At 34.8% G+C, this 19,440-nt stretch overlaps 1 pseudogene; it reads left to right on the top strand.

The window, feature by feature from the left end:
• Positions 1–17,576: 17,576 nt before the first annotated feature.
• Positions 17,577–18,087, top strand: LOC122745968 (annotated as a pseudogene).
• Positions 18,088–19,440: the final 1,353 nt, after the last annotated feature.

Genomic DNA, 19,440 nt, shown 5'->3' with positions numbered 1-19,440 from the left:
ACAAGGGATGGACTGTGTAAATGTATGGGGACAGGTAATAGCTTTTCACTTTAAAATACCATTCAATTTTCTGCAAAATAGTGTGCCTGCATGGAGTAATGAATCTTGAAAGAGAGGCTCAAGTCTAACTGAGAGGGTTTAAATAGTAATCTATGGAAGTATTACTGATAATTATTTCCCTTAATACATAGTTTTAGAGTTAAATGGAAAAGTCCCAATTGACCAAGATATTCAAATTTTTATTTTTCATCTTTAAAGGTCCCTGTCCCATTTAAATATCAAACATGATTTATAAGAGATAAAATTTACCATTTAATGATGAAACCTGAACATTGCCCTCCTGTAATAAAATACAAGCAAACTATTCATATGAGCTTGAGCCTATGATCTATGGTTTACAATGAATAAATGTTGCAAAACATACATTTTATCTCTAAAATCCCAAAATGTGCCATTCTGCAAAATATCCACCATTGTGTAGACAAAAGATAGAATTAAAAACATGTTTTATATCAAAATGACCCTTTGAAGTAGGTAGAGTTCTGGACCTGGAATAAATAAGACTTCGATCCAAATCTGGCCTCAGACATTAAGTTGCTTTGATTCCCTGAGAAAGTCACTAAACTTATTTTTTCCTCGGTTTTCTCAATCGTAAACTTAGGAAACTAACAGCATCATCCTTGCAATGCTGCTGTAAGGATCAAATGAGATAATATTTGTAAAATGTCTAGCACAGTGCCTACCCATATAGTTGGGGCTACAATCTACTTATGCCCTTCCTTTCCTTCCCTTTCCTTTAAAGGGTTTGGGAGTAGGAGCCATTTCTCCTGGAATACCTAGGTGATTAGCCTGATAGTAGGGCATGGTATATCTCACCCGTTCAGTTAATTGTTTATACCTTTCTGACTTTTATAAGAAGAGGAGCCAGCAGAGTAGAAAAACAAGTTCAATGTGGCCTTAGTGCTTTACTTTGAGAATTGTGTAAAACTCAGAATCTTTTTCTTGTCTATATCACTAAGGCCATATTGATTGCACAATAGAAAATTGAGCTCTTTGATTTTTATCTGACATCATTTTCTTAGGATTTCTTGGGGGAGAAGGACAGATCTCTAGCAATATGATTTTTGAATGCTAGCCACTTTTTTATCTATTTAATATTGTTACTCTTCCTTTCTATAATTATCATTGGTTATGCAGTAGGACACTTCTTGTTTTATGACTGGCTCTATGTTCTGGAAATAAAATCCAGGAAGTTTCTTATTCAAACCCCATTGCACCACTTGGTGTTCTGCCTTTGTATTCCATTAGCATCAGTTTTGACAATTTAGTTGTTCTCCAGTGAAGATCAGAACATGAATATTTCCCTACATAACCATTTTCTCATTGCTCAATATTTACATGATTTAATAGCTGTTGTTTGTGTAATTTTCTGTTTGTTCAAACAATATTGTACCATGCCAATCTTCTACATTATGGACTGAACTATATTCTTTGGAATATATAATAATCTAGTATAGGTTTTTCATCATTCCATTCATATATATAAAACTTATAATATTTTCTAAGTTTTGAGGTCTTTCAAGTCTCAATTTGCATCCCTGAATGAAGTCTACTTATTTATATCCATAAGCAAGTTTTTAACCATTTTCATGCTTAAATAGTCATGAAATTGGGAGATATTTTTTACTCTGGTAAATCATACACATTTTACATTCGCCATAAGTTCTTTTCCTTTATGGAACTGAGTCAGGTTTCCCAAGTTATTACGGAAAGTACTCTTCTTAGGAGATGCAAATCCCAAGGATGTATTTAAACTAATTTATTTTCAAAGTTGGAACCAAAAGGATCAAATTGTCAATTAAATTTAAGTTAAAGTGCTCATGTCATAGTGCAACCATTAAAATGTGCTATATGCGAAAGTTAGCTCATTCTTTGAGGTTTCTCATTGATAACAAGAAATTTACCATAACAGAAATTACATCTGCTTTATGCAGCACTAGAATTTCAAATATGAAGAATGAATTCCTATGTTCAAACTTAAGCTTTTCTTTAATATCTATAGGGACTTAAGTAAGTACTTTAACTCCCTTAGCCTCAGTTTCTCCCTCTGTAAATGAGGGGTTGTATTATATGACCACCAACGTCCCTTTTAGCTCAGAATCTATGTAAGGGACATAGAGATCATTTGAGCATTATCTGCCATTTTAAAGAATTGTGGTGCTGCTACACTATGCTGGTGTTTGCAGTTCTGAGTCAACTATACTTCACCCATGTTGGTATTGTTACACTGTCTCCAGACCCAATCAACCCATGAAAAGTACTTTCATATGATGCACACTTATTGCCATTTCTTCTGAAGAACCCAAGGGCCTTTTATGCACATTAGCGGATCTCTCTTCACAGATTTATTTTTTGGAAGGGAAATCATAGATTAAGCCTTATCTAAATGCAAAGAAGTAGGTAGAAATATCCCTATTTTGGTAAGAACATGCAGGTTTCCCATTCATAAGATATTTATTTCTACCCAGAGTATTGTTAAAACAATATTTCCAGAGAGATTATTTTTAAAATACACACTTATGTAATTGTTGGATATAATTCCCTAAATGGAATAATATAACCCATAGTAAAAATGAGTACTTGTTGAGATGAGTGAACAGAATAATATTCAATGGCTCTATAAACTTTCCCTATGTTGTCAGAAAGTCCCAAGTAAGTTTCCAACCCTCTTTTAATGAAGCACTTTTCATTAAATGGAAGACACACTCAGCCTGGTGTTCCAACTCTCCCATATAATAGTTTCTGCATATGGGATAATGTATCTACAATACCCCACATTCTGGTCACTGGAGCACAATCTCATTGCCTTAAGTTTGTGGACTACACTAATGTGTTTCCATTTTAATAAAAGAAGGTACCTCCCTGGGCAATGATTAGTCTATGTAATTTTCAAAGGCAAACTTTCTTATTTGAAAAGAATCATTTAATAGCTCTCTCTATTATACTGCACATTGTATTCTTGCTCCTGCATATTATCCTGTATCTTCTTTGTCTCCTCTCCCAACCCTTCCATTGAATGGTGTTTTCATTGGGAAAGAAGAAGAAATCAAGACTTTTTTGGATCACAGAGAAAGAACAATGTCAGCTATATAAGGCAATCTTTAAATGTTAGGAAATAGATAATGTAGATAATGTAGATATATTTCCCAAAGCAATATTTAAGTTCTAAAAAGAATAGATATTCTTATGAGGGAATAAGTTGATGATCAAAATATTCTGATATGTAAAATTTCTCCTTTTTTTGGTGCAGCAATGAGGGTTAAGTGACATACCCAGGGTCACACAGCTAGTGAGTGTCAAGTTTTCTGAGACCAGATTTGAATTCAGGTCCTCCTGAATCCAGGGCTGGTGCTTTATCCACTGCACCACATGGCTGCCCCCAACCTGCCATACATAAAATTTCAGTGAAATATCCTTTTGTATGATGATCTTTTTATTCTTTCTTCCAGTCACAGAGAGAATGTGTTCACTGGTATAGAATAAAAACAACTGAGTTGTCTGTTGGAATAGTTCTTCCTTGGTCAGAATATCATATTGTTTACAACAGGTAAAATGTAACAGGCTGAAGTTAATGGGGATGTCTGCACACACCTGTTAGGCACAGACCATATCAGACCTGAAAGGCAACAGCTGCATCTGTCATAGGTGTGCAAATTCTTTTAACTAGTAGTTATCTCTTGGGCTATAAATGAACTTCAGAATGTTCCCCTCATTCTGTTTTGGTGCATTAGGATAATCAGATAACAAGAGATAGAAAGAACTCAGAAATAATGTTTTCCAAGTCCTACATTTTTAGGAAGAGTAAACTTAGGTATAGGGATTTTAATTGACTTCTTTGGATTATAGATTCAGGTCTAAAAGAAACATTAAATGTACATAGCCCAGCACTTTAAAGATAAAGAAATTGAGATAAAGTCAGGATAACTCATTGGCAAAGATAGTAAGGAGTAAAAACTGGATTTGAACAAAAATCCTCTTACAAAAAAAATCTAATACTCATTTTACTATACCATTTTTAGGAAAAAGTATAACCTTATGCTGAGACATGTAAAAAAATGTACTTAGAGTGAAGGTGGAGTTACATGGTATGGATTGTGACATGATGTGTTGGCAAGAGCACTAGGTTCAGGAGTGGTAGAGATACAAATGAGTCTGTCAGTCAACCAAAAAAAAGTATTGAGGGCTTATTATGTTCCAGGTGATGTACTAAGTGAAGGAGGAAAAGAGAAAGGCAAAAATATTTTTGCTGAAGAAGTTTAAATTCCAATGAAATACTTTCTCTAACATTTACCATGGGAAGTGTTCTTACCAAAGTGGTAAGTCTCTCAGACTAATTTTACTCATCTCTACAATTGATATAATAATAACTGTAATAGTTACCTTAAAGTCGATAAAATTATATCATGTATGAAAAATGCTTTGCTAATATTAAAGCACCATATTAATATAACTTCCTCTCCTCCTTCTTCATCATCATCATCTCCTCCTCCTCATTATTCTCATCATAATCATTTAAAAGAGCATGTTTATTTGTTGAGATGTATATGTTTAATGCTAAGAGATTCTCTATTTTTTTGTGGCAATTAGGGTTAAGTGACTTGCCTAGGGTCCCACAGCTAGTAAGTGATTTGAACTCAGGTCCTCCTGAATCCAGGGCTGGGGATCTATCCACCGCTCCACATAGATACCCCTAAAGCTAATAGATTCTCAACCAGTGTATGTGACAGAAGAATATTATCAGGACATCTTGTGAGTGACACTGCATCATATTTGGTTAAGGATGGCTGAGACAGGGGGCAGCTAGATTGGGCAGTGGTTAAAGCACTGGCCCTGGATTCAGGAGTACCTGAGTTCAAATCCGGCCTCAGACACTTGACACTTACTAGCTGTGTGACCCTGGGAAGTCATTTAACCCCCATTGCCTGCAAAAAAAAAAAAAGGATGGCTGAGACACATGATGATATATTTAAGATCATAAAGCTTAGATTAAATCCCCTTTACCCCAACAATACCAATATAAGGAATACAAAAGAACAAGATTTTCTTTTAAAGTCAGGTAGCTTCTCAAATGATTTTTAGTCAAAAACATTTGGGTAGCAGAATTTATCCACATGAAGCAATTGCAGTATTAATATGACTTAGTTCCCCAAGGAATGAGGAAACAAATGAACTAATAGTTTAGTGACATTGTTGTGAGAGTCTGCATTGGCACATCTGAAACTATCTCAATTAAAGAAAATAACTCTTTAAACTACAACTCATCATCCCAATTCTCTTTTTGGACACATGTTCTATAATCTAAATTGATCCATTTTCATATAAAACTTGATGTGGTTTTATGTTGCCTCAGAAACTGATATATTGGGTATAGAATCATAATCACTGAAAATGCTGATTCTGCCAGTTTAAATGATTCATTTACCTGAAATGTGCTTCTACACTAATCAAATTTTGTTGCTTAGAAAGGACCTCCACTGTCCATGTCCACACACACTTTTCAATTTCTTTTTTGAATATTAAGAGAACTTGTTGCTCATTAATACATATTTTCATCATATTTTGAATATATACTCGGGGGAATCCTTGAGTCTATAAAAATACTTCCTAGAGATAGAATTATTGTGGGAGAAGCCAGTGAACCAAAGAAAGTTATGTTTAGTAAGATCCTTCTTATAGACTTGAAGACATTATTTTATAAAAAAGAGCTAGGCACTTTTTCTGTGATAATAGGACGTGTCTCCTTGACAGGATGTAGATCAAATAGCCTGCAAAGGCTAAACTGCAACTGCAAAGCCTAGAGCATGAATTCTCTCTTCCTGTTTTGTTCTAGCAAGATTCAGGAAATCTCTTATAGTTGGTAAAGGAGTATCTTGCTATGTATACTGACTGGCCCATTAAGGATGATTTCTTAAGTCATGATATTTGATTGAGTCATGGCCTTCTGAAGTATATCCTTATATTTTAAAATGAAGAAGATAGGTCATTTAAAAGATCTAGAAAGATATGAGTATGGATGAAGAACAGATTTCAGAGGATGAACCTAGGTCCCTATGGAGAAAGTAGCATATCTTATATGAATAGCCTTCCCTTAAGGAATTGTTTGAACTAGATATTGTAGCAGCCAGAGGCAGGTTATGCAATTATATCAGTACGAGTGTTCATATTTTGCTAAATGAGATGTCTTTGGGGTATATCAAAGACCTTTACCCTCCTTTTCTCTAGCTACACAAAAGTAGTTTTTGATGTGGTGCATATTCAGTGCATGTTCATATACAAATGTTATAGCAATGATTAAATAGCTGTAAACATAGGTAACCTACTGAAAGAATATTACTGTATATCTTCTTACAAAGGATTTATGGACATCAATATCTCAGTCTTGTCACTCACTTATTCTACATGTTATTCTTTTTTTTTTTTCTTTTTCACGGTAATGAGGGGTAAGTGACTTGCCCAGGGCCACACAGCTAGTAAGTGTCATGTATATGAGGCCAGATTTGAACTCAGATCCTCTTGACTCCAGGGCCAGTGTTCTATCTACTACACCAAGTAGCTACCCCTTTACATATTATTTTTATAAGAGACCCTGTATTTACAGAGGAATATAAAGGATGCAGTACTGATCTCCCATATCCGGCCCTTGGTTAGAGTAATGTTGTATAAACAAATGCTAGTTGATTGATTGAGATCCAAGCATGAAAAGGAGATTCTCATCAGTAATAAGAATCTTTACTTTGCTGTTGTCTCATGTTTATTATCAAATAAAATTGAATCCTTGATGGCATGAATCATTAAAGAAAATACAAATCATCACTGTGAACATCTTAATAAAGAAGCTTGACTGATAGCTGTAACACTAACAGTCAGTCACTGAAAGTCACTTTCGAATGAATAAGAATCAGAAGTTTGCCTGTAGCCCAAGTGTACTTCATTCAAGAATTGTCCAAAAAAATGCTTAGGGCTTGCTCTGAGGATCATGAGGAAATGCAATTTGCCAATACATGTAAGCCACCTCTAAGAAAGGCAGGAAGAAGAGGGACTCAAGGATATTGAAGAAAGCTTCAGTAATAATTACAAAGATGAGGATATTGGTATGTTTGGATTCTGTCAGAAAGATGAGATGAAATCCAAATGAACCTAAAAATAAAATTCTGGTTTGGATCTGGGTTTGATGATTAATAACTAATTCTTAAACACATTTTTTAAAAATCATCGATTATTCCATGTAAAATATAAAGTATGGAATGAATTTATTTATTTCCTCTTCATTTAATCCTACCATTTCTTAGATAAAATATCATTATCAAGTGTTTTTAATTTAAGAACAAAAATAGTTTTGGCCTAATGATTTTCTATTTTCATTAGAGAATATAGTGGTTCAGAGTTATTTATGGGAATGTGCATGGATGCATGCATATTTTCTAGATTGAAATAGCATTTTTTCTCCAAGGATATAATATTCCCTCTCAAAAATAGGAATTCTTTGCACTATGAGTATTACTTTAAAACACACATTTTTAAGGTGCCATCTTTCTCTCAAACCTCATTAAAACTTCACTTTAAATATGTTCGATTGCGCTCCTGCAAAAAATAACTTCAGACCTCTTAGCCCAAATCGCAATGAGAAGCCAAAATGTAAAAATTAAGTGTAATGATCCAGCTGTCTCAGAAAATTAAATAAAAAATAAACACCTATAAATTTAGTCTAAAATTTATGCTTTTCATTTTCTCTAGCAGAGTAGGCCATAACAAAATTTTGAGAGTTGGCTATGTTGTACTTTGAGTAGAGAGGAAGCATGGAGAAAGGACTGGAGGGCTGCTTTTACAGGGGGGAAATCAGGCTTTCAAATCCTGACTCAGCCAGGAACTAGCTGTATGTACCTGGAGAATTGATTTAATACCTGGATGTTCCAGAAAACTTATTAGAATTTCGTTAAAAAATTCTAAATATCTTGCAAATGGGAAAAAATGTCATCTGCATATAAAACTACTTCCATAAGCAATCCTTCCTTCAAATGGTTTGCATGCCTCCTCTGGGGTGCATTACCCCTCACAGTAGGATTTGGTTTGGGGGGCAGATGAGAGTTCAAAGAGGACAATAACATCTGGTGTGAGCCCTTTTCAGGACTGCTCATCCACCTTTGGTGTGCACCTGGCACTCAATGAACACCTGCAGCTCTAAGAATTTTTAGCACATGGCACCAGACCACAACCCTGTATAACATATCAGCAAAAAGGCTAAACCAGATTGAGAATAACTGAAGGGCCTCAGACCCATCAGTGCATTGGGGAAGTGCCTACCCAAGGCATGCAAAGACTTTCCCTGCATGAATGGGAGAATAGAATTATTTGTTCCAATGCCCATTAAGGAGACGGAAGCAGGTACTGTGGAATGCTTAGAGCTCGGTCAGATACTGAATAGATTATTCATTGTATCCAGGTCCATCACCAGTCAAACTGACCTTTGTCCTGTCACTGGACTTTGATGAATCTGGAAGAGAAAGGAAGACTGACAAATTTATGCAACTCTGCCTCACTTAAATCCAATTCATGCATTAGTCAAGACAACACCCTGTTATGCTTTTGGTCCTATTCAAAAACGAAGGACAAACAATAACCTTTGGTGAGCATGCATCTCTCTGTATATACCCTGCCTGATGATTATTATTAGAGGGTCATTGAACAAGGATTTTTCCCTTTTATTTTTACATCTTCCAATAAGGCACAATCATCTTAAAAACAAACTGGGGACCAAATTTTGAAAAAGGACCCATGAATATAATTTTCTTTTAGAGAAACATTTTTTCATTTATAAAAAGGAAACTATTTGTAACACATATATTCAGTTGTGTTTGTCTATAGTACACATGTGCTCAACGTAGGTATATTATATGGCTATAATGCATGGGCCCACATAATACCAGGAGTAGGATGATGATATGATGCTATATGAAGTGAAATGATAGGATATGTGATATGACATAATATGATACAATGTGATATAATATGTAATAATATTATATAATGTGGTATAATATGAAATAGTTTGACATCACATAGCATGGCATATTTTATATTTCTTTTCACATTAAAACAATGTTATGAGATGAGAAAAGATCATGTGATGTGAAATGAGTTATAATGATATGATATTTTGTAATACATGACACAATATGATAATGCTGTGACATAATCTGAAGCAAGATAGTAATCATATATAATATGACATGATATATAGCATATGACATTACATAATAACATATTTTCATACCATATAATAAAAATTACATTACACAATGCACCAAATTATAACAAATGTGATAATGCAATCTAAACAAAGGAATGTATATGAATATGATTGATCAATTAAGGCAACAGACATTTATTACATGCTTCCTCTGTGTCAGGAATCAGACTAAAGGCCTGAAATACAAACAAAAACTTAAAAACAACCATTCTTTGTTCTCTTATATTTTAATACAAAAAGACAACATAACAGGAAGCTGAAAAGTGGAAACAAAAGTGTGGGAGAGTAGAGAAAAAGGGCCTATCTTGAGGGGAATTGCATTGGAAGACTAGAGAGACAGTCAATCAATCAATATTTATTAAGTACTTACTTTATAATAGACATGGATAAGCCCTGGGGATACAGAAAAAGGCAAAAGACAGTCCTTGCCCTTAAGAAGCTTAAAATCAAACTGGGGAGAGACAATGCAAACCAATATAGATACAATCAATTAATTGTATCAACCATGCATTTTTTCCTTATGCAAATAGATAAAATCATATACTGAAAAATACCATGTTGTAGTAAATAGTGAGGGACTTGTAGGTTGGCAGACCCAGCTTCAAATATCACATTTGATGCTTTCTAGTGGGGTTGACTGCTATGAAGTCCCTGAATCTCTGAGTTTCAGTTTCCTCATCTGAAAAATGTGTCTAAAATACTTGTAGTCCAGTGTCTTATTTTAATGAAAATGACCTCACCTCCATCATAATACAGTAACTCAGATGGATTCTGTGAATTTTGGAGGGATGTCACACTCATGAGATCTATGAGATGAAGGATGGAACAGGGTAATATTATAAGCCTAGAAGACTCTATGGGTCAATAGACTAAAATTGCTTTGAATATAGAAAAGCTTTTGCGTATTAGTTTTTATTTTTCTTACTCATTCAAATTATTGGAGCATGCAGGCATCTTAGAGGACATCTTTTCCAACTTCTTCATTCTATAGGTATGGAAATTAAATATTTAGTCAGAGAAACAGGGAACAAATTCGCTCTTTTATCCTTCCTAGCTCCATGGCTTTGGACAACCATTTAAACTTTATTTCTAATGATTACTAGCATTTATATAGCACGTACTACAAGAGAGGCATTGTGTTAAAGTCCTTAAAATAATATCAAATTTGATCCTCACAACAACACTGGAAAGTAGTTGCTCAGTTCCATTCATTCAATAATGAAGGTTTCCTGACTCCCTGACTTTCAATGTAGTCTCATCTCATTTTTAAGTGGCTGTCTTCATTTTGGGAAGGTCCACATTCATATTTTTAAGTAGATACAGAAGCTAAACAAATTTCCCCATATAGTTGAACATGGGGACTTTGCTCAAAACAATGTACAAATATAAATTGGAGTCATATAATTTGACTAAGTCAGTTTTGTTTTTGTTTTTGTTTTTAAGTAAAACAAAACCTCTGAACTTGAAATTTGGTTTTGACAGAGACTATCTTGAGCAATGCATTTATTTCCCTGGATCTCAGTTTCTTATTTGTTACATAGGGAGTAGATGAGTTCTGGGTCCTTTTGAACTCTGTATTCTAAAACCCTACTAGTTGTAGAGCCAGTGCGGAGCATAAGACATTTATGGGGTCATGTGAAGCTATCCATTCATTTTTATGGTGACCTTTCTGATAATTTTCTTTCTTCTATCCTTGTCATTTTGGTCATAGCTGTGAAGCTCTTTCCATTATGGCACCCAACTGGTTTTCATTTCTCTTCTAAGTCATGTCATTTCTAAAAAGCATATCTTTAAAATAAAATCTTTAAAACCCTCTTTAGGTCATTGTTACCTTAATAAAACAGGTATTATAGTTTTGGTAAAGGACAGCAAAAAAACAGTCACTTACTAGGTATTTATATGGAAATTGGACTGCATTCAGTCCTCATAAAATCAACTATATTCTGTCCTTGTGAATAGAAGAGAGGTAGCTAAATGTTGTCCTTCACATGTAGGTCAAGCAAGTATTTCTTAGACCTAGTCTATTATTGTCCGTTGCAGCTAGCTCAACCTGCATAGAAGGGAGGATAGTTTAAAAGTCAGAAGCAGTCTGAATACCAAGAGTATAGTTGCCTGGACATAGAAATGCTTACCTGTTACCTTTTTCAGTGTGGAAACCTGAAAAGAATTGAAGCTGAATTGATATGAATTGATAGACTTGACATTAAAGTATATCCAACAAAGCTGTCCTTCCATGACTCAGTGTTCTCACCACTCTTGAGCTACTCCTGGCTACTTGTGAGGAAAGAAACCCCTCACCCTTGTTCTATGTTGCCCCCTGTATACACAGAGACATAATACCACCACCATTACTCCAAGCACCCCTTCATTCATTCATTCATTCATTCACTTATTTATTTATTTATCTTCTCATTCATTCATTTGTTTTGTTTCTCTTGTGGATGGAGAAACAACCAACTATGGTGTTCATCAGGGTAGCAAATTTGGTCTTGTGTATTTTGTTGGCTTCCACTAATATTAATAAATGCCTATCTTGGGCAGGGTCCTGTGGTGAGTGAAAGGTGAGAGAAAAAAAAAATTGAGATGACTCTGTATCTTTCTCCCTGCTTCATATAGTCATTGGGGTTAGATCCCTTTAGACCAACCTCCTCATTTTATTAGGGAGAAAATAGACTGTAAGAAACCAAAGGATTTCTTCATGGTCGCATAGCCAGCTGGCAATACATCCCCATATCTATTCAAACTTTGGACCTCCAGATTCAAATCTAGCATTCTTCACATTACAGAATGATTCTATTTTATGAATAATTAGTGCTCAAAAAGGATATCAGAAAGAATTGAGTCCAGCCCTCTTCTTTTCAAGATAAAGAAAGTGTAACTAAGAGAGAGATTCTGACTTGCCAAATGCCATACAGGTAGGGTGCATACTACCTCAGTTGGAGTGAAGGTCTTCCATGAAGGTAATCAGAAAGTACAGTGGCTAGAAATATGGAACTGGAGTCAGTACAACCTCAGTTTCAATCCTGCTTCAAACATCTACTTGCTATAAGACTCGGACAAGTCACCAAACCTTCTTCTGACTCAGTTTCCCTATCTATAAAATAGAATATAACAATAACACATCTCACAGTTTTGCAAGGATCAAATGACATAATATGTGTAAAGTTCTTTGCAAACCTTAATACAATATACAATTTTAGTTATGATTATTGCTACTAATAGTCATCATCTTGATCGTCACCACCACCATTATTGCAATAGTCTTCCTATTCCACTATACTGCTTCTGCAATGTTGATGAATAAAATAAAATCAAGAGACATAGAAACAATCAGTCCTTCCACATTTACTAGGCTATCTGGTGCATTTTATCCATTTTTACTATGCCTGCTTCTGTGTTGTCTATGAAATCTGATCCATAATATCATCCTTCTGCCACCCCTTTGTCTCTTAAAAGGACTATGGTTTCTTGGCTTTCAGAGTTAATGCAATTTCCCTTTTTAATATAACAGCCTCTTTATCTAGATTCCTGGAAGTCCCTACTATATATCAATATTTGAAATAGCTTTAATTTGGCTGCCATGAGTACTGCACTGTCCTTCCTTGAGCCTTCCCAAACCATAATATGCTGCCAAGTCCACCACTCTTCTTTATGTGTCCTTATCTTCATTAGAATATAAGTAGCCTGAGGACAAGGACTATCTCAAATTTACATTTCTATCCTTAGCATTTGGCACAGTGCTCACCATATTCTGAGACCTTAATAAATGGATGGTTTTCATTCAACAATTAGATAATTCACATAATCAGCCTTCACTGTAGAAAAATTCTCTAACCTCTTCTTTAGCCTGGTCTTCAGGCAATAGACAAAAAAATCTTTGCCATGTTCATCCTTGAAATCTCTTCAATTTGGAAAAGTGAGGATGTATATCATATGGCGGGGGGTAGAAGTGCTAGAGTACAGCTTTGTTTTCAGGAATGGATAGGAGTAAATGACAGTGGACGCCCCTTCTAATTTTGAAATTCTATGAAGATGCTTGAGCTGAGCTTCACTGGCATTGTGTTTGTAAAACAAGATACCTCCAAGCCATGATGAAGCATCTAACATATTGAGGTTTAAACCCCAGTCCCACAATGGCCTGCTTACCACTATTAAATACATGCAAAATCATTGGCAGAGGGCAGCTAGGTGATGAAGTTGATATAGCACTGCTGTCTTCCTGAATTTAAATATTGTCTCAGACCATAACTAGCTCTGTGACTCTGAGAAAGTCATTTAATCCTGTTTGCCTCAGTTACTCATCTGTAAAATGAGCTGGAGAAGGAAATGCCAAACCACTCTGGTATCTTCACCAATAAAAGTCCAAATGCTGTCACAGAGAGTTGGACGCAACTGAAACAATTGAATGACAACAGCAGAACTTTAGTACACAAAGTTCCTAAAAAGCTTTTTAATTTGAAAATATAAATTTGAAATAATTTATCAGGGGCAGCTAGGTGGCGCAGTGGATAGAGCACTGCCCCTGGAGTCAGGAGTACCTGAGTTCAAATCCAGCCTCAGACACTTAAAACTTACTAGCTGTGTGACCCTGGGAAAGTCACTTAACCCCAATTGCCTCACTAAAAAAAAAAAAAGAAAAAAAAAGAAAAAAAGAAATAATTTATGAAGGTAGTTTATACAATATCTTTGAGACTGTTTCAACATATTTGTTCCATTGGATTTTTTTTAGATACAATTCACATAAATTGTCTCTCATTTAAAAACAACAACAACAAACTACTTTCCTGCTCACAATGACCAAGATAATATTAATGAAGACAAAAAATATAAAAAATGGAAATGTTTATGTAACTTTATTAATAGTAACTTTTCCATTGAATTATATGATTACCTGAATAATCTAAGTAAAATGAGCATTGTTGATTTATAGTTTGTAAAATATTAAAAATATTTAAATATTTAAATATATATTTAAAATAATGATTTCAAACTATTTTCTTTTATAATTCTATGCATTTAAATTCATTTTTTCTGACAAAGGGTATATAGGTTTCACCAAATTGTGAAAGAGATCTATAATAAAGAAAAAATTAAGAACCACTAGTATGCAAAGATTTCATGAAGAAACTGTATGATCTGCCTGGGAGAAAAATTTTTGATCAAGTTAGACAACGGGATAATTAATGAATATCCTGGGTGATCCAGATTTATAACTGAAAGGTCAAGAGCCCTATAGGAGTTTACCCAGGACATTAGGTGGGGATGAGTGGTAGATTTGGGGGAGGAAGTAGACAAGAGTTTTATAGGCTGTACAAACATGGATGGGTTGAAATCTGCATTGCTATAGGAAGTACTCTCTCTCACTGACAAGAGGACAACAACACTGAAGTATCCAAACACTTGAATAATTAAAATGAAAGATATCTTAGATTATTTATTTTCCTTACTTTATCTGGATGAATGTCTCTTTATTCTTTCATGGACTACCAGGAAATTGAAAGATATTTTTTCCCATTATGTTTCCCTAAAAGGCGTATACATACACACACACACACACACACACACACATATATATATATATATATATATATATATATATATATACCTTTAAAAGCTAGAATTGACTTAAGATAAAAAGGAAAATGTTTTCCACTGGAAAGGGAAGGTAGAAATTTTTATAAAATGCATAGATCTCCTGTGAGTCATGAAACAGATGCTTATTTCAGTATTTCTGATAAAAATAAATGTTATATTTAGGAAAGACCTATATTGAAACAAATATTTTCAATTGAAAGTAGGATCAGCCAAGATGCATTCTAATAAAAGAAGGATTTATAGGAGCAAATCCTTAAAATTTGAAGAAGCTCTCTCATGGATAAGTGGCATTAGTATTTTGGAATGGGGCCACTTGGAAAAGTATCCTTTAAGTTATATTTTCTTGGACAGCTTGTGGAATTGTTTTAGAAAATATTAAATATAATCTATATTTTATCCAAATGATATTAAGTGGCCAAGAAGAATATTTTTGCATGTGTTTCTGTGTGTAAACACATACAGAGGATCCAAATATGTGTGTCTATCTATAATTCTATCTATCTATTTACCTATCTACACAAATTTAGACCCTGTGTGTATATACACACACACACACATACATACACACACATATATACTTGAGTCTAAATATGTGCATGTTCATGTGTGTATACACATATACATATGTATACATGAAAAAGTATTATATTAATCAGGTGACATTAATATGATTTTTTCTCTTCCACTTCTCTTTCTTACATATACACCCAGATGTTCATTTAAAAGCAATTATCCCACTTTATTCACCCATTTTATTATATGTTTTCATTATTTAGTCCCATTATTACCCACTTTATGATAGATGAGGAATGGTTACCACCATTCAGGGACCCAGCTATGTCTTCATTTATACCTTAATAGCTTAAAGGCCAAGGTTTGTAGATATTCTAAAGTTGTAAAAATACATTCAGAGCAACCACATGGCAAACAGGAGCTCACAGAGTTTAGGTACTAGTTATTTGATAGGATTATACCTATAAGGCAAATGTTCAGAATTTGCACTAACTAAGCTATATTGCCTTCATTAATTCATTTTTCAACCTACTTCCAAGTCCAAAAGCAAATCCAAACAGCCCATTCTATCTCTCCTTGTCTTTATCTCTATCTATATAAAGCGATAAGATTCACAAATGCACACATATATGCATGTAACTCAAAGTCCGCCAAGAACACTGTTTTTTTTTCTGTTAAAATTGTGTGTAACTATTGGTTAAAAGGAGTATGTTAGTTAACAATTAATTAAGCATTTATTAAGTTCTTATTATGTGGTCAGGCATAGTGTTAAATGCTAGTGATAAAATTTTTTGTTATTTCTCCTTTGTTTTTGAAGAAGTCCTATGATATCATGAGGTGATATCTTTTTTTTTTTTTTGTGGGGCAATGGGGGTTAAGTGACTTGCCCAGGGTCACACAGCTAGTAAGTGTTAAGTGTCTGAGGCTGGATTTGAACTCAGGTACTCCTGAATCCAGGGCCAGCGCTTTAACCACTGCGCCATCTAGCTGCCCATGAGGTGATATCTTGATCTGTGTGTGAATTGGATTTACATGAGGGAGAGTTGCACAAAGTCCTCAGTCTCTCTTCTAGAATGATCAAAGTCTAGTGGCTGGATAAAAACACTGGACACATAGTGATGGCCCAGGATGCAGTGGATTAGCCTGGTGTGCTTGATGTCTGACCAAGCTCTATGCTCTTCACAACCCCTGTTTCAATGGCCTTCATGGCCATTGGAAAAAAAAATGTTCTCATCCTCCCATTCAAATAAAGAATGTTTTCACATGTTTGGTGTAGTCATTCCTCTAATTCACTATTGGTTTTGAGACCTGTCAGTTACCCTCAACCTGGTTTAGCCTGTCTACCATAATGGTTTTAGTGGGGCTTAGCTGTTACACATTCTCCAGTTTCTTGGAGACATAGGTGAGACTTGAGTGACAGAAGAAAACTAAATGTGAATGTGCAGCCCTCAAAAGAGCTCATCAATCCCTCAAAAAAGAGGAACTACTTTTCCCTGTGTTACAACCCAAGTGATATAAATAGAAGGAAAAAGATGCCCTTTGATTTCAAGGACTTTAAATTTTAATGAGAGAAGACACCACATTAAAGTTAGTTGAAAGGGGAAGAAGATAGAAAAGATGATATCCAAACACAGGGATGCTGGTGAAGTCAAGAGAATGAAAGATGGCTGGTCTGGGTCCTTCCTCAAAACAGCATAACTTGCTTTCTTTGTAGATGTGAGGATTAGATTGTTTTATTATTATACATTAAATACACGATTGTTTTCAAAAGCATAGTGATAGTATATCTGTGATTCTAATAGAGTCTTTAGGCTTTAGCTAACACAGCACCTAGAATGTTGGATTTTGAATCAGCAAGACCTGAGTTCAAGTATGATGTCAAACACTTACTAGATTTATGGCCCTGGGTAAGTCCCTTAACTTTTTTACTCCAGGGAGGTTATGAGCATCAAATGAGATATTATTTCAAAGAACTTAGCACAGTGCCTGAAACATAGCAAAAATCTAAAAATGCTTATTTCCTTCTTCTATCCCTCCATTCTTTTCTTCCATTCTTTCCTTCCCCCTTCCTTTCCTCCTCCTTCCTTCCACGTAGCTTATGAAAGCTTATATATCTCCTATAAAAAATGGATCACGGCTCTTTCCGACTATTCATCCTAGAGAAGAGGAGCGAGAGACGAGCGAAGAGGCGGCATGGCGAACATCCAGACAGAACGCACCTACCAGAAGTAGCCCAACCATCTTCTAGAACAAGCAGCGCGTGCTGCTAGGGGACACTGACAAAGAGAAGCTTCCCAGATACTACAAGAACAAAGGGCTGGGCTTCAAGACACCCAAGGAGGCCATCGAGGGCACCTACATTGACAAGAAGTGTCCCTTCACTGTCAATGTCTCCATCAGAGGCAGGATCTTCTCTCTTGTGGTGACCAAGATGAAGATGCAGAGGACCTTAATGATCCGCCAGGATTACTTGCATTCCATCCGCAAATACAATGATTTGAGAAACGTCACAAGAACATATTTCTGTGCACCTTTTTCCCTGCTTCCGGGACGTCTATTTTGGAGACATTGTGATTGTGGGTGAGTGCAGGCCCCGCAGCACGACCATGAGGTTCAACGTGCTGAAGGTCATCAAGGCTGCTGAGACCAAGAAGCACTTCCAGAAGTTCTGAGACCCTCCCCAGTGGTGGCGGGTAGTGGATGGTGGGGCATGTGCCCTGGGCCTTGCCAGCGGCTCTGCTAATAATGGCATCTTCTTCATAAAAAAAAAAGTGGATCTTGCTTATTTTGTTCAAAATTTTATTCTTGATTAGACACATTAAATAAAGAAATTCTTGATGGATATTGACAGGAGCAATGTAAAGTTTAGTTTTCCTTGATCAATCACATATATTGATTTCAGTTTCCCAACTACCATGGCATAGATTGACTCCATGTGGGAGGGGGTTCAAGGTAAAAATAAAACCAGTAGCTTCTTTAGAAGTAATGTAAAGAAATAAATTCCAATACACTTCACACAGTTTGAAACATTTGTCATCAAGTAAGTAAAATAATACATTTGGACATATGAATGAATAATAATTTCTTCTTCATGGACTACCATAAGCACCCAGAGATAATAATTCATTTTAAACAAGTATCTGATATATTTCATTACACTCTAAATGCATAAGGATTCTTAATTTTTTTTGTTTCCTCAGTAATAATATCTACTTTATATCCTGACCTGAAATAAAGTTGCAGCAGAATTAACAGGGATATCAGATTTTATGTACAATTATAGCCTCTTTTGAAAAGAAGTAAAAGTTGTGAAGGACAAAGAATATTCAAAGAAAATGCATGCTTTTGAGTCTGAAATATTGGAGGTTTGAAATATGAAGGAATATGGGAAGGGACAATAAATTTTGTTAGTGAGTTTTATATATTTTGTTTGTGATTATTCAGACTTAAAAATCCTCAATAAAATAAAACACATTTAATATTAATAATATCTAAATTTAACATTTAAAGATTTACTAAACTGTTTATATCCATTATCTCATTTGTTCCTTATCACAAGTTTGTGAAGTAGATGCTTATGTTACCCCCTTTTTTAACAACATGTAATTGAGGATGAAGAAATAAATTACTGTAGATGGGTGCGAAACTAGTACCTAATGGAGGATTAAACATAAGTCTTATTGACTCTGGATTCAACACTCAATTCATTGTCACTTAACAGTCTACTTAATTAAATGATAATCTAATAATTAAATTAAATAATAAGCAACAGAGTAAAAAACAAAGAGGTTCTTAAGATGTCCTAATTATTTGGTTTCATAGTATTAATGACATCAAATGTCAGAATATTGAAAAGCTACAAAAGATAAGCCTTAGGATGATTTTTTTTACTCTTAGAGGAGATAACACAATGAGTATACTTATCATACAAAGGGAATTAATTCCAGATGAAGCAGTTGAGTTCTTGTGATCTGTGCATCCCTCTGTGATATTTAATAATTTTATCGATTACTTTAAATAATGAT

The sequence above is a fragment of the Dromiciops gliroides genome, chromosome 3, assembly GCF_019393635.1.
Source record: "Dromiciops gliroides isolate mDroGli1 chromosome 3, mDroGli1.pri, whole genome shotgun sequence".
In the NCBI taxonomy this organism is placed as follows: Eukaryota; Metazoa; Chordata; class Mammalia; order Microbiotheria; family Microbiotheriidae; genus Dromiciops; species Dromiciops gliroides.
The sequence above is the reverse complement of the archived record's forward strand: the minus strand, read 5'-3'. Positions and strand labels throughout refer to the sequence as shown.